Below are 18,087 nucleotides of genomic sequence, written 5' to 3'. Positions count from 1 at the left end.
ATCAAGACATTTCCCAACCTCTATGCTTCCTCTTTTCACCATTTTGTGGAAATATATAGGTAGCAAAAGGAACTAACAAGCTGGTGGGGGTCACTTCGATGAATCAAATGGGCTTCATAGTGGCACACCTGAGCACTTGGAGTTGATTCCAAGTGGAATCTACAGGGATCAGTTTGGAGGAGATCAGAAGAAAAGTTGTTTTTAGGGAAGGAGTTGTGAAAATGGTTGAAGCATGTGAGAAGAGCAGAGCTGAAGTGGGTAAAGATGTCAGAGTGGAGGATCTTTGCACTCCTGAGAGGAACAACCCACAGAAACGAAGCCTGCTTATCAATCTCACCAACATACAAGTGATTGTATCTAACATTATATTTATCAACTCTTTTTCCACTTTTATTTGGTGTAAATTGCTGTTAGCTTAAATTTCACCTGATAGGACAATAGTAAGAAAAAGAATCAGGAAGAAGGTGGGGGCCAAGGATGTCCATGCTTATTTAAACTGATGGCATTAAAAAATCTCTGTTCTTAAAGAAACCCCATCAAATGCAGTTCAAATTTCTCCTCCCTGTGGAATGCCACTCCAGTTTTATCAGATTTATTACATTTTATTTATTTATTTTTTGCAACTTCAGGATGTAATTTCATCTTGAAATTATAAAAGATATTTCCAAAATGATAGAGAAATTCCCCAAGAGGGAACTCAAACAAGTGTTTCTTTCTTTAGGCACACTTCTGGTATTCAGCACAGATGTTAATTTTTGTAGATGTTTTTCCTATTAGTTACCTACTTTATCAGGTAAATATATTTCTTGAGAACATTATCAGAGATAATGGTAAAGGGATTATTTTAAGGTTGGGCTCAGCTCCAAGATACTGTAGAGAAATACAAAATAATTGTGCAAGGGACTGATTAAATACTCAGCAAAATGCTTTGGTCCTGATACTGGAAGGTTTTGTTGTATATTTTTTATATACATTGTACATAAATAATACCAGCAATTTATATATACATATATAAGTTATAGATATATCAAAGAATTTCCATAACTGTGATCTCATTTTTTAATATTTTTCTACAGCCCCTTTTCCCCCCACATACTTCTGAGACAGGAGAAAAAGAGAGGGAGAAAGGACAAGTAATGAAAAAGTTAAACATAAGAGCACTTATACTGTGTCATTTTACTAAGAATTTGTTTAAAAAATCATGTCAAAGTAGAGTAAATATATACATTTTATTTCTACTATTATGATTGATACTCCCAGAATCCTTGTATTGGAGTAGGTCTGGAATATGCAGGCAGCTTTACACATCCTCCCACCTTGCCTCTACTGTCAGGAGTCCATGTAAACTTTGCCCCATCAGCACCTTTGGCTGATGTGGGGTCACAACATACCATGGGAGTCATTTGCTGAGCACTTCTCAATTGCTTATGGAACATTCCTGACTTTAAAGAATGAAACAATAGGCCAGGTGGCTCACTCTTTTTGTTTCCATCTATTACTAATTTCTGATCTAGCAAATGTTAAGAATCTCAGGAATTGGCAGCAGGGTTACCTCTAAGACTTGCGGGCATTTGTTCTGGCTACTTCCCAAGATGACCCTCCCAATGTCTTCTGATTCTAACCACCTGGATAAACAAAGACTTAGCATACACATTCATTTTCAGCAGGCCAACTTCCCCTTTTGTCTTTGGCTTAAGATATAGGAATTACTTTTAATCTACATTATGGATAATCATTTTAATCAATTCTTGAAGCCATTTAAGCCTTCAGATGACAAAGTATGCCTCAAAATGGGAAAGCCTCTGTTGCTCTTTAGGATGCAGGTTGGCTTTAATCAATCAAGTAAGTTGATTTTTCACTTGGGATTAGCCTCAAAAAAAATTGATATTGTTTGTGGATAAATCAGTCAAGGTGATTCAGCTCCACATAACAGGATGCAGGATTCTCAGAAACTTAGACAACGAGAAATTGCACAGAAGGTAAAGTCTGGGGAATTCCAGAGTTAATTCATTTGTGGCTTCTCTTCTTGTTTCTCCCTCTGATTTGCAAGGTGACTGCATGCTTCATCAGGCATGCATTGTCTAAAAGTTGGAAGAGAAAAAGTCCTTTCTTATCTCCACTCTTCAAGAGTTAGGAAACCTTCCATAATGCTTGCAACAGAATTGACTCTGCATGTTGATATCATACTCCAGAAGCAGTCTTGAATAGGAAATAATAACCACCATGGTCAGTTAAGACTAATGAACATTAGTGTTCTCAGTGGGTGGGGAGGATCCCTGAAACACAATTATTTCCTAAATCATGAATAAAATTAGGATTGTGTTAAAAAGCAAGAAGAATAGTGTCTTTTGTGTAGGTGACTAATAGTGTCTGCCACAGTGAACAGGACTGTTTTTTATAGCAAAGGCCAATAAAAGTATATCATTCAGTGCTATTTTTGTTCAATCTCAAAGCCCAAGTCTAACTGGTTTAAGTAACAAAGAGAAGGCACTGACTCCAGGGATAGAGTTAGCTTCAAGCAATGACCTCAATAATGTAACTGATGATCTAGCTTCTTTTGGTCTCTTGTTTTTTTTTTCTTTACCATGTCAACTTCTTCCAAAGCTTGGTATTGTTCTGGGAGCCAAATGGTTGCCACTGTCTTCTAAGGATAATCCTCCTCTTTCAGTCTGTCAAAGAGAATCTCTACCTGCATTTACTACAGAAAATTAGACAGCTTATCTTTCCCATAAACTGCAACAAACATCTCTCACATCTCATTTAGATCATAGGAACATATCTGAATCAATGAATGAATTATTGCAATTGCTGCTTAAGCTTACAACACTGTAATGTGTTGAAGGGATGCAATTCATATTAATAACTTCCTGACAAAAATGAAAGGAAATTGGGAAGACAAGTGGATGAATAAATGAATAAAGATCCTTCTCAATTATTGGGAATCTGATGTTGTAACCACTTTCCCAGTAAGAGTTTCAATGAATAATTTTTGTGAAGAAGATAGCTTAAAATAGGGCAAGTAATGGAAATCAAATTTATAGGAAACAACTAGTGAAAGCCACATCAGTATAAAAATTCTAGCAGAATAAGAGGCAATTTCAAGAAGATAAAGTTGGAACACATATGCAGGAAGAAGAGGTCACTATTTTTGAGACTATGGACAGTCAATGGACATGGCTACTTTTACAAAATCTAAGAATTCATCATAGATTATTGTATTCAAAGCTTGAAAGATTTAAACAATGAAAATAAGAAATTTCAAATGTATTAGTTTTTGGAAAAGATGAAGAAGTTATTCATTGTGTCATGTTGATACTTGGAAAATTCAATTAATAATTTTTTGACCAAAGAACTGATACAGGATCCAATGAGTTGAGGTTCAAATTGGGCTTTGATATTCATAATTTGAAGAAATTTAAAAAATCAAAACATATAAATAGAAATGTGGTTAGTAGCATGTAGTTTTTAGTGCACAATTATGTTTAATTCTAGAAATGTCAGCATTTTTAGAATGGCTACCATGAACATTATGGTATGAAAAAGTCTAAAATATATCTTTGGTCTGGGTATGGTAGCACACATCTGTAATCCCAGTGACTCTGGAGGTGGAGGCAGGAAGATTACAAGTTTGAGTTCAGCCTCAGCAACTTAGTGAGGACCTAAGCAAGTTAGGAATTTAAAAATGAAAAATAAAAAAGGCTAGGGATATGGCTTCATGGTAAAGTGCCCCTGGGTTAAATCCCTGGTACTCCCCTAAAAAAGATATATGTACACACATAAACACACACACACACACACAAACCTATACAACACACACACAACACACACATACCCCTTTGGACAAATTAATAGTGTGAAAAGTCAGGAGGGGAATTATATGAACCATCATGGTGATGGAAAGCAGCACCCCCAAAAGGCTAGGGGTGGAGTCATAGTCTACACTCACATGGATGGTCATTACAACAATTTCCTAAAACTTTGAACAAATCAGACTCTCTGTGTGTCAGCCTCCTTATTTATAAAATAAAAATGTTGAGCTGAGAGTAGAGCACTTGTCCAGCATGCATAATATCCTGGCTTTAATCCTCAGCACTTAAAAAAAAAAAATCACCAATTCTAGAGTTTCATGATTATTTCAGGAACTTTGAACTTCTGAGCCTATATTTTAAATTATTTGGCACTTAATGTATTGTGTTGTTGATTCATGTGTTGACATTTAAGCTCTTTTGTACACATAAATCTATATGTGTATCTATATGGCCCAATAGTGGATATGTGATATGCATGATTCTTGTTGTATATAGGCCAAAAGGATCAAAGGTGGGCAGGAATAATTAAGTTTATACCTTCTTTTAGCATTTTTGGCTTTCTGAAAATTGTGAACTTTATTGATGATAAATCACAAAATTACATACTTACAAATAAACATGAATCTTTGTGATATTATTATATATATATATATATATATATATATATATATATATATATATATAATTTTTCTCTACATTTCCTAGCTAATAATTCTCTTCCATATATAGACTGGAGAAATTAGAGTTTCCTTTCTCCAGGCAGGTCACAGAAACTCTAAATCTGCCTAGGAGCCCTGGGGCATAAATAAACTCTTTGGCTTCCCTTGTCTGACACTAGATGATAAGACCCCCATTTCAGAAGTGTTCCTACCCTATATCCACAAGGAAGAAATGATGAAGAATCTGGACAGGCCTTGCTGGGTTTCCACTCAGATTGTTCCCTTTTGTCTAATCACATTTTGACACAAATTTCCATGCCTCAATCATGCCCATGTATTGAAGTCTCCATAAAAATTAAAAAGGACAAGGTTCAGAGAACTTTTGGATAGCTGACCCTGGGGAGATTCCTGGAGGGTAGTGTATCTGGAGAAGGAAGGGAATTTCTGTGCTCCTTCCCCTTTACCTGGTTCTGTGTGTCTCTTCATCTGTCATATCCTTTATAATAAACTACAAATGTAAATGTTTCCCTAAGCTTTGTGAGTTTCTCAAGGAGATCAACTGCACCTGAGGAGGAGATTGTGAGAATCCTGCTTTATAACTTGTCAGTCTGAAGCACAGGTGCTTACCCCTGACATCTGAGGAGGGAGGGGCAGTTTTAGGAATTAAGCCTCCACCTATGGAATCTGAATTGAATGGAATTGAATTAGAGGAAAATCAACTAGTGTCTACTGCAGAATTAACTGATTTTTTGCTCCCTGGTGGGAGGAAACCCCCACACCTTTTTTAGGGTCCCAGAAATCTCTATTGATGGTTACAGTGTGAGAGTCAAAGAAAGACACTGTTTTTCATATGCAATCTCTCAAATTCAGTAAACAAGAATATCAGCAAGTAAGAATTTTAATTAAAACTGAAAAAAATTTCTAAAATTGGTTCTGCATTAACAACTAGTGTAAGAAATGTATTAAAAGCAAATAGGACTTTTTTTTCACATATGAAGCAAGCATTGAACTACATCCCCAGCCCTGTTTTTTTTTTTTTTTTTTTTTAATTTGAGACAGTGTCTTGCTAAATAGCTCAGGCTGGCCTGGAGCTTGTGATTCTCTTGCCTGAGCCTCCCCAGTGGCTGGGTTACAGGCTTGCAATACCACACCCTGCTTCAAATAGGATGTCTTACTGTATTTCCCCTTGCAATCTTCATACCCTGTTTTTTCAGCCTAAAACTTGGATTTAAACTTTCATCACAATTGTTGCATGGTATAATTCTGTTCCTCACTCCACTTTAAAGATAAACAGAGGAGCACTGTATTCACCAGTGGCTTATGGATGCACATTTGTCTTCTCACATACTGGGAGCTATGAGCCTAGAATTCTCAGCACAGGCACATTGTCAGTATATTTCTGAAAGCCGATTTGTGTGATTTGTTTAGAGCACTGCAGTACTAGTACTGGCTCTCAACCCAATCAAGAGCTGCAGACGCAAGGGGAGCTGGTGAGAAGGCAAAGCTGCCATGAATAAGTCACATGCTGAGACTTGCATTTTACTGGTAGCTAAACTGTACAGTTCATCTGCCAGCAATACATTAAAGTGGGCAGCATTTCTTTCTGATTATGGGTAAATATAGAAACTATTCTTCAAGCTGAAAATGATTATGTTCACTAACAGCCATAGAAATGGAATTGTGGAAAGAATTTTGAGTTAGTGAAGTTTTTTATTTTTATTTTCTATTTTTTTAAGCTTCACATAATGCACCCCATTTTTTTTGCAAAAAAAAAAGAGACATAATTATGTGGTGGAATACAGTATATCTTCAAGTGATCATCTCTCTGCCTTGATAGGAGTACAGATGTGTGTAAATCTCTGCATGTGGTACAAGATTTGTCCAGAGTAGAAGTGTGATAATGTGGACACAGAGGGTAAGTGGCTTCTAGTCAATGCGGGAGTCTTATTTGTATTACTCTGTCATAAATAGTCTGTCTTGTCACTTAGTAAAGAACAGACAGAAGTACAGAGGAATAGAGAGAACATAGAGAGGAGAGAGGGAGAGGAAGATCTAATGAGCTATATAGTAGAGGAAAAAGCCAGAGGAAATGAGCAACCATCTGGTAATTTTGCAGAGGATGCTTTGGGAAAGAGAGATACTCTAAAGTCCCAACACTGTCCTATAGAGCAGCAAAGTTGAATGAGTTATAGATGCTGTGAGAAAGACCTTGTGCTTGAGGGAGAAGTTTGAACAATTGCAAATTTGCTTTGAGTACAGAAACCCTGATACAAGAGAACCACCCAACCATCAAGAGAACCACCTAACCATCTTTAGTCTGACCCTGGGAAAGGATAATATAAAAGACAGAACCATGAATCCTGCAGAGCCTTGGCAGTGATGCAAAATATGCACAGGACCAGGGAGGAGTTTTTCCTTAGCCATTAATTCCTTAATGAATAAATATAGGAAATTTACATTAGAACTACATAATTTGCTCCAGTTAACTTTTAGAAAGCTCTATCTAGTTTTTCCTGTAGTATGGTTTCAGGCATTATCCGTCTTTTCATCTTTACAACATTCTGAGTCAAAGAACCCTTTAGATGTTGTTCGTGATAGGCATGAGAACCAAGTAGAGTCAGGTGCTTCCACCTGACTCTGGCAGTCAAATGTCTAGAGTGGTAAAACTGGATAAGCAGCATCATTTTCCAAGTGCTGCTAGAATAAGGCCTGATCCAGTCTGGAGGTGTTACATATTAAATGTGCATAGGTACATTGTACATACATGTACATGGAAACATGACCTGGAGTCAGAAGAGTTCAGCTCAGGTAATGCCTTTAATAATGCAAGGCTATGAACCTTCCCTCTCCCCAACAATACTATGGTTTTATGTAAAACCAAACCAACATAAACGTTTTGATTTCATAAATAATTCTAATGGATTAGCATTAACCAAAATAAAAATATAAGTAAATAAATGAAATCATACAAGTTAGCATTTCCAAATGGGAGTCATTAATTCTGGAAGACTTTGGAGATTTGAACTTATTCATTCAGCCCATATAATGCACATAAGGCACAAACTTCTAAGGTAGGTCTTGGGAATAAAATAATGACTGAAAACCAGACCTTAGTCTCAAAGAAAAATTTAAACGATCAATATTTCCTATAGTGTTCAAAATAAGCTTTTCTGTGTCAATAATATGTTAACTGGCTCTGTTTCAAGATAAAGATTTACAGATATTCCCAGATACAAAAAGATAATCCATGATGAAAGCAAGAGTCCTGAGAAGTATTATAGTAGCTATGATATAAAATATATCCCTTAATTTCCTATTGTCAAGAGGAGTGTGACTAGATTGATATGTAAGTGCCATTTTTCCTTGTATAGAAATAAAATACAATATTAATATTCAAGGGAGGAATCAATTTGTGTTTGATCTTGGGCCTTTCCAATTACTTGCTGTGTGAGCTTTATAGAGCTACTTAAATTTTCTGTGCTCTGGTTTCTTCATGTCCATAGGTCTATCAGTACATTACTACAGTACCTCTTAATGTTGTAAGAGACTTAAGAGAGTTAATTCATGTTAAAATCTTAGATAAGTGCCTGGCACATACTAGTTGCTCAAGAAATGTTCAATATTATCTGTGTTCTACTATAAGCACATTCCCCAATTCAAAGTTCCCCATTTTCACATAAATGAACTGATGTTTCTATTTTATGGAATGGCCAAATAGAAGTTTCCTTTTGTAAAAGTTCACAATTTTGTTGTTTTATTTCCAAAATCCTAAAAGCTCTAAAAATTCAAAGTTTCTTGTAGTTCATCTGTTGGCAAAAATCTGACCTGGCCTGATCTGAATTCATTCGGCAGCAAAGCCTGATCTGAATGATTGGGAGTCATTTATAGCATTCTTCCAACCCATTAAGTGTAAGGATGAATATATTTGATGTTGTTGTATGGTTCCAGATCCTGCTTTTTAAAATTTGAAAAATTTCTCATTCTGAAACACATTTGGTCCCTCAGTTTCAGACAAGAGATTTTTAGACCTATACTAGTCAAGGTAGATGGTGCAGAAATTTCCATCTCTGACTCAGAGGCCAGATATATTAAGCAAGGATGAGAGTCTCTTCAACTATAAACACGCTGAACCAATTGTAGCTCTAGATCGAAACCATGTGAAACCTGTTTCCTCCACGACATTTATTATCACTAGATCAATCTTCTCCCTTACTTGTTCTCTCTGCTATAAATTTCCAAGGAACAGTTATTTTTGGTTTTGGAACATTTGTCAAGTTGTAATAGTTCTACACCCCGGCCTCCAGTTCTCTTAACCTCTATGCCTCCTCTCCCTACTCACATTCATACAAGCACACCATAAAGTACAGGTCAAAATGCTCCAATAGTTGGGCCTAGGTACTCTGAAGCCCTACTTTGGAAGCTTTCTCCACCTACCTCCACCTATGATAAGTCCAAGAATCAATAAGTTTGAGTCTTGCCAAGCATCCTGACTCTACTCTGCCCACCAGCACACATCCTATTCTGTGCAAACTGCTGTTTGAAAGAACTGTCTACTCTTCAGGCAGTTCATCTGGTTTTATTTCAGGAAGCGGACAGCAGATTCCAATCTAAAAGGCCTGTTCTTGTTAACTAAGCTTCAGATCTCCAGAGATGTCTAGGAGAAAATTCTTCTAATTCTCCTTCCTCTTTATCTCCAGGAAGTCTAAAATCTTTTCATGTGTTTAAAAATTCTCCAAATAGACCTAATCTTGACACCAGATTTAACCACGCTAACTACAGCTGGATTTATAAATCTGATCTCACTTCCATTTCTAATAGAAAGCAGCAGTCTAGGTAGAACTGTATCTGAAAATCTCTTTTCCAGGACACTCAGGGCATTTTCTTTCTCTGTTGTGGTCAGGGAGGCCTCAAGATGTAGAACTACTTAGTTCCCAAGGTGGAGAACAGTGAAGAGGAAAATCTTCGTTTATAACAGATATTAACATGAACAAGTGGAACATCAAGACCCTGGAAGGTAAAGACCCAGTTTTTAGGGAAATATGATAAAGTGGCATCTGTGTTTGAATTCTCCCCAGACCTTTCACTCATTTGGGTATTCTAGCGCTTCTGTGGGCTTCAGTTTCTTGGTTGACAAAATAGGTATCACAATACCTGCAGAATCATGCCAGGTCACGGGTCAAAATTACTGAGACAGAATTCAGATTCATATGTGTCTGACTCCAAAACTACTGATCTTGTCCTTGAATCATGCTGTCTCTGGAAAATTCATATGTAAAACAGAACAGTCCTCTGCTGGTAAACAACATCAGTTAGCCATTAATATGAAGCTAATACAAGAATAATACAAAAGCATTTGGATAATTTAACTTTTGATGATGGGACAAAAACAGACTGAATTTGCTGGTGAGGGTATGGGGTAGGGTTCTGAAATTAAAAGTGACTTGCTCATATTGAACATGGAGGCTGAAGGGCTGCAACCTCCCCAACCTGACAGGTGTCCAAGAAGCTGAGAGTAGAGACTGCTCCCTTTCCAGGCCCATGCAGCACAGTCTAACTCAATCTACATTATGTACATTCCCTGCCTTTTGTTTCAGTTGCCTGCCCCTTTTTAAAACGCTTTGTTTGCCTTCAGAGATTTTGAAGATGGAATTTTGAAACAATAAATTTCATTTGTCTTCCTTTAAAGCTGACTTTGAATGAAACCTGTCTTCCTATTAATTTGACTTTGAATATGTCTGGAGTAGGGATCCAAGAGATCATTGTGGCCTAGCCTCTTCTCCTTGGTGGTATTGGTCCCTTCAGATAACAGGACTGGGTGTAGCAGGGCTACACGTGGAATCCAGCTGCAGTGTTAATTCAAGGCAGCACTGTCCTAATTAACATGGTGGAGGGTGAGGCAATGGAGCTGGCTGTGGTTCTTTGATGGTTGGATGTACACCTGGTAATGTGGTCCACACAGCAAACTTTTGAAGTCTCATTAGAAGCACTGTGGGGGCTCATTAAGAGCTGAGCCAGAGAGAAAAAACTGTAGCAGAAATATCCAGTTAAAAATGGAACAAACAAACAAACAAATAAATGTCTAAACAGTGAAGACTTTCCTTTGGAACAATCCCGGATGTCCTGGACATGATAGTTTCCATACCTCCTAATTATCACTGAAAGCAATCCACTCAAGACATGGATTCCTTGCTGAGAGGCTTCCCACCATCAAAGGGCCCCACTGTTCTGTGATTTCTGCAAATGCAAAATGCTTGACTTCCTAGTAGCTACGTTCCAAATCCCTTTGGTAGAGACTCTAAACACCACACTTGAAAAAAAAATGTAAAGTACAACTACTTTTTTTTCTAAAGCCAGATCTTGTCCTCCATGGAGATAAGAGAAAAACAGGTATTCAAAACATTGTTGTATGCTGTGAATAAGAACCCATAATTTATGTCTTTAAAGATGATTACGAAAAGAACAGCCTGAAGATACTGTCTCAGCACAGTGGCTTTCTTTGCTTGATATTGTGTCCTCACAACAATTTTTATTTTGAACAGAGGTGGAGGAGACAAGGAGGATAGGGTTTTAAATAAGTGGGTAAAGAACTCTAGAAAAAAAACGTGGGTAAAAGGTTAAAGATAAGGGGAAAGAGCATTATAGTATTAACTCCCTCTCTGAGTTCTGTATGTTGTCATCCCTCTGTGAACCGAAAGGAAAAAATATACTCTATCGCTACATCTACCAATAAATACATAAAAAAATATAATGTATCAGCTTGTAGGGCTGGCAGGAATATAACATATGTTCTTTAAGCTTCCAATTTTGGAGAGGATGTAGGGAGGGTTCATTTGAATTACAGGCGAGTGGGAACTTTTGTCATAGGTTATACAGCAGCAACAACACCAGCAGATTTTCTCCCAGCTTCTCTTCAGCCATCAGAACACCCTGGATTATGTCAGTATTTGCTTGTCTTGGTCTTTGTCCCCTCCCATGGTATGTAAACCCTTGGAGATAGAGACAGTGTGTTCCCTGGCTCCATATCTTTGGGACCTTGAACACTTCCATGGGCCACAGAGGGTGTTCCACCAATGTCTGCAGACATGCACTGATGTGGGACTTAACATATGCCTGGGAAATGGAAGAAAGCCATTTCTGTTACAGGATTGGACTGATTGTGATGGGGTCACTTGGGGAACTATTTTAAAAGTGTTCATATTGGATGATGTTCTATATATAGCTTGAAGGTCATATCTTACATAAAGTAAATATCTTAGTTGACTAATGTAAGTGATTCAGAGCAAGTTTGTTTATATCTAATAAAATTACACAATACACAAAGCTACAGGAAACTCGCATTCTGCCTATCTTCTTTTTTTCCAGCTAAATTAGGTTCCAAGAGAGGAAATATGCTTCTCTCTCACAGCCAGCCAGCCACTTTTAAACAACCTCAAAGGCCTATTCCCTATGGGTTATATTTTGGCAGAACACTGCTGTTAGCCTGTGTACAGGGTCATGTGAAATGCTGTGATCTGAACAGTCAGTGGTCCACCACTTACTAATAGATACCCCCTTTCTTATGGCTCCTGCATGGGAAAAGAAATTCCCATGGTTATTGCAGAGGGGAAACAATGGGAATATTTGGGGGAACTGTGCCACATTTCAACTATTACAACTCCTGTATGTTTATTCAGTTCTGAACAATGCCTACTTTGACACTAGGAGTTTACTGTTGTATGGATTTCCCAATTACACACCCAACCATTGACAAGCACAGCTGGAAGTTTCCTTTCATGTTGCATCACTCCACGTCAATCACTTGCTAAAGAGGGACACATTGACCAGTAAATCTGAGAAAGGCAGAGCATTGATTTCATCTGGGCACAAATTCTGCGTAATTTCCTTAGGAAGCCAGTTTCAAGAGCAACTGCTGGTCCTTGTGTGTAAGCTCTTGCATTTTCTATTAGCCAGGATTCCAAAATCTTCTTGTGATCCACTAAATAGTGATCCAGTTTAAAGGCAGATAAACACATTTAATATTTCACCTTGAAACCCTTAAAAGCATATATCATTTTGCAGATGTATAAACAAGACCAGAAAGGTCTAACCTCTACCTTTAGGCTGAAGATGCAGATCTGAGACTCCTTTAGAGGCTAAGAAAGATCAGTCTTTCTTTGCAACATATTTGATTCTTTCCATCTTCTTATAGACCCTTCCCTGTTTCGTCTGTTTAACATAAGCCTTTTATGTTGAACATAAAGACTTATGTTTAACATAAGTCTTTGGCAAGCACAGGGGAAGTGCCAAATTAAAATGAAATTAAAATGTTTAAATTAAAATGAACACATTTTGAAAATACTAAAATTTGATCCTGCTATTGATTATCTTTCATAGGAGAGGCAGTAAAAGTCAACTTAGAGATAAGTTGAAATTCTGGTTTTCCCTAAAATGTAAAAAATATATACATAAAGCAGTCTGTCAAGTCTATTTTTCTATCTTTACCAGGAGCATAAAATGAAGCATTTATCATTACTTCAGTAAACTTTAGTGCACTGTTGTCTTAGCACTTTATACCTAAAACTTTAAAAAATGAAGCAAAAAATTCTCTTCATTAGAAGTGAAGACTCGATATCAGAAAATATGAGTGGTTTTCTTGTAGTCAAGGTAATAATGGACATATTATTTAACTTTACAGCTGTTATAGCTGTTGAGCTTGGGACCATCAAACATCCACAAAAGACCACAAACTTGAAAACAAATTTTAAAAAGTTGCAAGCATGTTAAAAATAGAAACAACTTGTTTTCTTCTTAAATGCAACCCATTTTGAAGATCATGGTTATCCACATCTAGTGTGGTGAACCTCAACCTTTAATTGATTTATTCTTTTTATTGATTTATTCCCACTTGGTAGGAAACACACTCTTACCCATTCACGGTAACTCCATGCTCGCAGTTTAGAGCTGTCACTTCTCAGTCTCCACAGGATTAGGTCAGTCAGTTCTGGGTGCTCTCACTCACCTTTTCCTATCTTTTTCATGACAAAATCTATAAGAAGTTTATGTACCTTTCTGCAATGGTTTGACAGAAAGATGTCTGCTACTTGTGTGGCCCCTGCTCTGTCAATCTCATCCAGTGCCCTCCAGTGTCCTTTGATGGCTGGGTTTCCATAAAGCTATGGCTGATTTCATCTTCTTTTTAAGTGTTGTGTGGAAGGTCATGATTTCTGACATAACCCATTTTATCTTGGTTGCCATCTGTCTCCTTGCCCCATCCTAGGCTTCATTGGGTCTCAGCAATTTTGCCTCTTGCTCCCTACCCTGTTGGGGCTCATGAGAACAGCCATCTCTCCTTGACTATACACATGAGACTGGGGAAACCAGAAGAAGTCTGACTTCTAGCCAGTCGGGGTACAGGGGGTGGGGGGTCGTCTTAAGGGCTTGCTGACTCCTCAGGCTCTGTGTGGTAAAGCTGTGAATCAGCTCCAAACCTAACTGGGTTTTAACCACTGCCCACTGCCTTCTTCTAGGTGTTTGATCTTGTGTTTGATCTTGTGCCTGACTTCATAGACCTTTCTCTCTCTCCTCCCTTGGACTGCTCCTTTCAGCAACAGAAAGGTAAGAATTTTCTTTACATCACATCACATCCCATGACCTCCCTTTCTTCTCTATGGTATGATCCAGGGCCGACTTTCTAAGCTGGGGTTCCTGATATACATTATAGGTTCAACAATAACACATTTCCACTTTCACAGGTCAAAGATGATCAGATATTAGAAGTTTTAAGAGATCTAACCTATGAGATTATGGTTTTGAGAGTCTAAGAAAATTCTTTTTTCTCCTCAAAGCCTGTTTTTCAAAACTGTCACCTGTGGAGCCTAAAACATCTCAATTTGAATGTCAAAGTCACCCAGCTATTCTTTATGCTGCACAGCTTCTATTCTCCTTAACCTGAGAAATAAGCCTCAGCCTCAAGGTCTCAGCTTAATGACAAAAGGAAATTTGGGGTAGGGTGTCGGTGGGTAAAAAATAAAACTAGGGCTGGGGTTGTGGCTCAAGCGGTAGCGCGCTCGCCTGGCATGCGTGCGGCCCGGGTTCGATCCTCAGCACCACACACCAACAAAGATGTTGTGTCCGCCGAGAACTAAAAATAAATATTAAAAATTCTCTCTCTCTCTCTCTCTCTCTCTCTCTCTCTCTCTCTCTCTCTCTCTCCTCTCTCACTCTCTCTTAAAAAAAAAATAAAAAAAAATAAAAAAAATAAAACTAAATGAAAAAGACTGGAAATTGTAGTGGAGGACATTTGAAAACTATTTTTTTAAAAAATCACTATAAAAATTCAAATCACAAACCAAAGTAATAGTTTTCCTTGAGGATGTGATAGCACTACCATGACTATATTTTATCAGAAAGAAGTGATGTTAATTTTTTTCATTTCTGATCTAATTTATTTAAGTTTTTATTCTGTTTTGGAAAAGTGAAAGGGAAGACAAGAATGACTTGTAATGTCATATTAAGTATAATAGTCCTTCAAGCTATTGGGGCTCAGAACACACCACCTCAAAGGCAACTGACTGTGGGAGGTCGGGACATGCCCCCCCAACACACTTTGGCCTATTTCTGGCTGGTTTTTCAGAGAGACTGCAAACACAGGAGTAGCCCTTCTTTTGTTCTTTGGTTAAACTGACATCTATAAAGGCAAGCACACTAGTAAAAGCATCAGGAAGAGTGCTGCTCAGAGACAACCTTTATTACCTGAGAAGTCTCTGTAAAACAAAACAACTTTTATTCACCTTATACTGCTCCACCTCCTCCTTCCCCTCCCACAACTCCCCTTTTCACCTCCCAGAAGCCAGAGCCTCTATTCCTTTCTGTGGCTCCAGAGGCTAGGTAAGCTTCTGTCACCTGACCTGCAAGTCTCACATTTTGTGGGGCTCTGTAATTTGTAAAATAGCTTTTGCCTACCAATTGGTCTTAAATCTATCTAATTTCTAACCAGCTAAAGAACCTAGAAGGAGAGAGGGAAGTCATTTTATTTTCTCCTTTACATACTTCTGTAAAAATTTAGGTTAAAAAAATTTCATGTGATGTTATTTAATTTAGTCCTGAGGAAAAACTTGCAGACCTTTAAGTTTTTAAGGCAGAAACTGATTTGCCTCAAATCAAAGAGCTGTTAATTTACACACCCAGAGGCAATAACCAGGTTTAAACTATGAATGTATTTTCCGTCTTTCTCTCTTAAAAATAATCATCTGTGCTGAGAAAGAATCATAGAATTGGGAGTTCCATGGTTGAACAAACTGTGAAATGGGAATCATCAGTGTGTGTACAAGGTAGGTAGCAGATGAGGTGGCTTCTATACAGGTGAGCAGAAGGACTACATCCAACTACTCTGAATTGCAGTTGTGTTTTAGAAAGCACCAGCCCTGAGTAGACAATAATCTATATTCCTTCACCAAAACTCTACCTGTTTATTATAACCTGATTACACTAGTTGCAGTTTACATATCATTCCTCTTCTGCCAATATAGGCAGAGTGTTCTGGGCTACTGAATCAAATAGCTGGATTATCAGTTCTAGGAATTCAACTGACTATGAAGTACTAAGATTTCTTAATGGATTTCTTTGTACCCTTTTAGAGATGAGTCCCCAGCAGGCTAAAGATTTTTTTGACCCAAAATTTTAAATTGGTGCATTATAATTGTAGAGGATTTTTTTAATAACTTAATTTTTGATAAATTTTAAATCTTTTGTGGGTCAAATTGCTTTGACTAGTTTTAGGTGCTGGTAATATATTTAATGAAAATATAAACCCTCTTGAAGTAAAATTGATCTGAAATTTTTGTATTTACTTGTAATAACTAAGATAAAACCACTTCAAAGTAAAAATTTGAAATAAATGCCAGACTTTAGCATCTATCTATATCAGTCTCTCTTTCAAGAAAAAATAATTAAAATATTTGTTGTGTCTAAAAGTATTGTAATTGATCCTGATACTGACCTATAATAGCTAAAATGTTATAATATGCTGAAGAAATCTTCAATGTAAATTGCTTGAGAATAAATTTATAGCATAAATCTGAGGTTTTAAGTTGGGAGAAGGAGTTCAATTTCTTCTAAAAGAGGAGCATTTGAAAATAAATTGCCCTTATGTAAATGAATTTTTCATTTATTGTGTTACTTTATTTATTTTTTTAAAGGCTACTGCTGTAATGACTGGTTCGATCTGAAGTTCTTTGTAATAAAGGTTGATAGGACAAAGATAAATCTGGAGACATAGACTAAGATTAAAAAAAGAATCAATGAAAAGAGGGCTGAAGAGACTGGCAGACACTTTCTGCCAGTAATGAAAGGCTTGGGTCACATGGATTATTTTTAACTCCTTTTTCTCTTGTATCCTTGGTCAATGATAATTTTTTTCTTTCTTATTTTTTCACACAGCTTAGCCATGTAAATCCACCACAGAGAGGTGACACAATAATATAGATGAACACAATTGATACAATGATAATGATGATTAATGAATAGCTTGATGTTCTTCATACATATAGCTCGTGCAAGATTTCTGCTGGTAGTTTTGAAAGTGACAGATGAATCCACGAGATTTTCTGTTTTATCTATCAATAATTCCAATCTTTCTCCACGCTGAGCTACTAGATCTGTGTTTCTGACCATGATTCCCTTCAGTTCATCCACTAGGCTTGAGTCTCCATCACTTTGTCTAGGCCCTTATTCTCAGAATGATGCTTCAATTGTGCAGCCAAGACACTTGAGAACTCCCTATTCATGGTATATGGATGTGCTGTCTGTGCCCTTGAGCCATAAATTGTCTGAAACCTCTTCTTTACCTCATTCAAAAAATTGAAGGCTCGGGAATGTTCAAAGTCATCATCAGTGATACAAAAACATAGAATCCTGTCTTGGCAGATGTAATGAAACAAATAATTACCATGTGAGTATATTAGTTTGTTATTTTCAGAAGGTATCTTAGCCAGAATCTGCTCTATCACCTCCAGGAAGTTTCCTCCACACCAAGCATGTTTGGCAAGTATAGTGGTTCCCCTGGCAACAACAGCAAAAAGAATGGCCATGGTGTCAATCTTGTAAAGGCAAAGGAGTTCGAGACCAAGAGCATGTGGCCGGCTCTGGGTTGCTGTTTGCCGGTACACCCTATTGCGTTACTTTAAAAGCATTAAAATGAATGTTAGCTTGTGGGTTCCTTGCACTTTGTTCATTGTCATGATTATCTTGTGTCAAGTCAGACATTTCCAGATTCAAGAGGTGTGGCACATTAAGAAGAAAAGCAATGGAGGATGCAGTCTATACTAGCATGTATGCTTAGCGTGGCAAGGATCTGAATTCATTGTCCTGCACCAAAAAAGGCAATAATAGAACTTCTCAGCAGAAAAAAAGAGATGTGATTTTTTTTTTTAAATCAACTTCAGTGAGATAGCAATTCACACCCACAAAAAGTAATAAAATACAAAAAGCAAAACCCTGGAAAATACTAAGTGTTGGTAACAATGTGGAGAAATTGGAACCCTTGTTCACTGCTAGTGAAGATGAAAATTACATCTTTCTGTGGAAAACAGTGCAGTTCTTCCTCGAAAAATTAAACAGAATTATCAGATGACCCAAAAATT

At 37.3% G+C, this 18,087-nt stretch overlaps 1 protein-coding gene and 1 pseudogene across 2 annotated transcripts in view; both read right to left on the bottom strand.

Moving 5' to 3' along the window:
- Nucleotides 1-18,087, bottom strand: part of CCDC192 (coiled-coil domain containing 192) — a gene marked incomplete at both ends in the record, with an annotated part of 189,763 nt that overhangs the window by 17,349 nt on the left and 154,327 nt on the right. The gene's annotated exons all lie outside the window — the stretch shown is intronic.
- LOC308643193 (vesicle-associated membrane protein 7-like) lies at nt 16,838-17,578 on the bottom strand (annotated as a pseudogene). The gene has a single exon. The product of its transcript is annotated as a vesicle-associated membrane protein 7-like (transcript).

This window comes from Spermophilus citellus, assembly GCF_964194105.1.
Source record: "Spermophilus citellus genome assembly, chromosome: 1".
Taxonomy (NCBI): Eukaryota; Metazoa; Chordata; class Mammalia; order Rodentia; family Sciuridae; genus Spermophilus; species Spermophilus citellus.
This window is presented reverse-complemented; position numbering and strand designations above follow the sequence as displayed.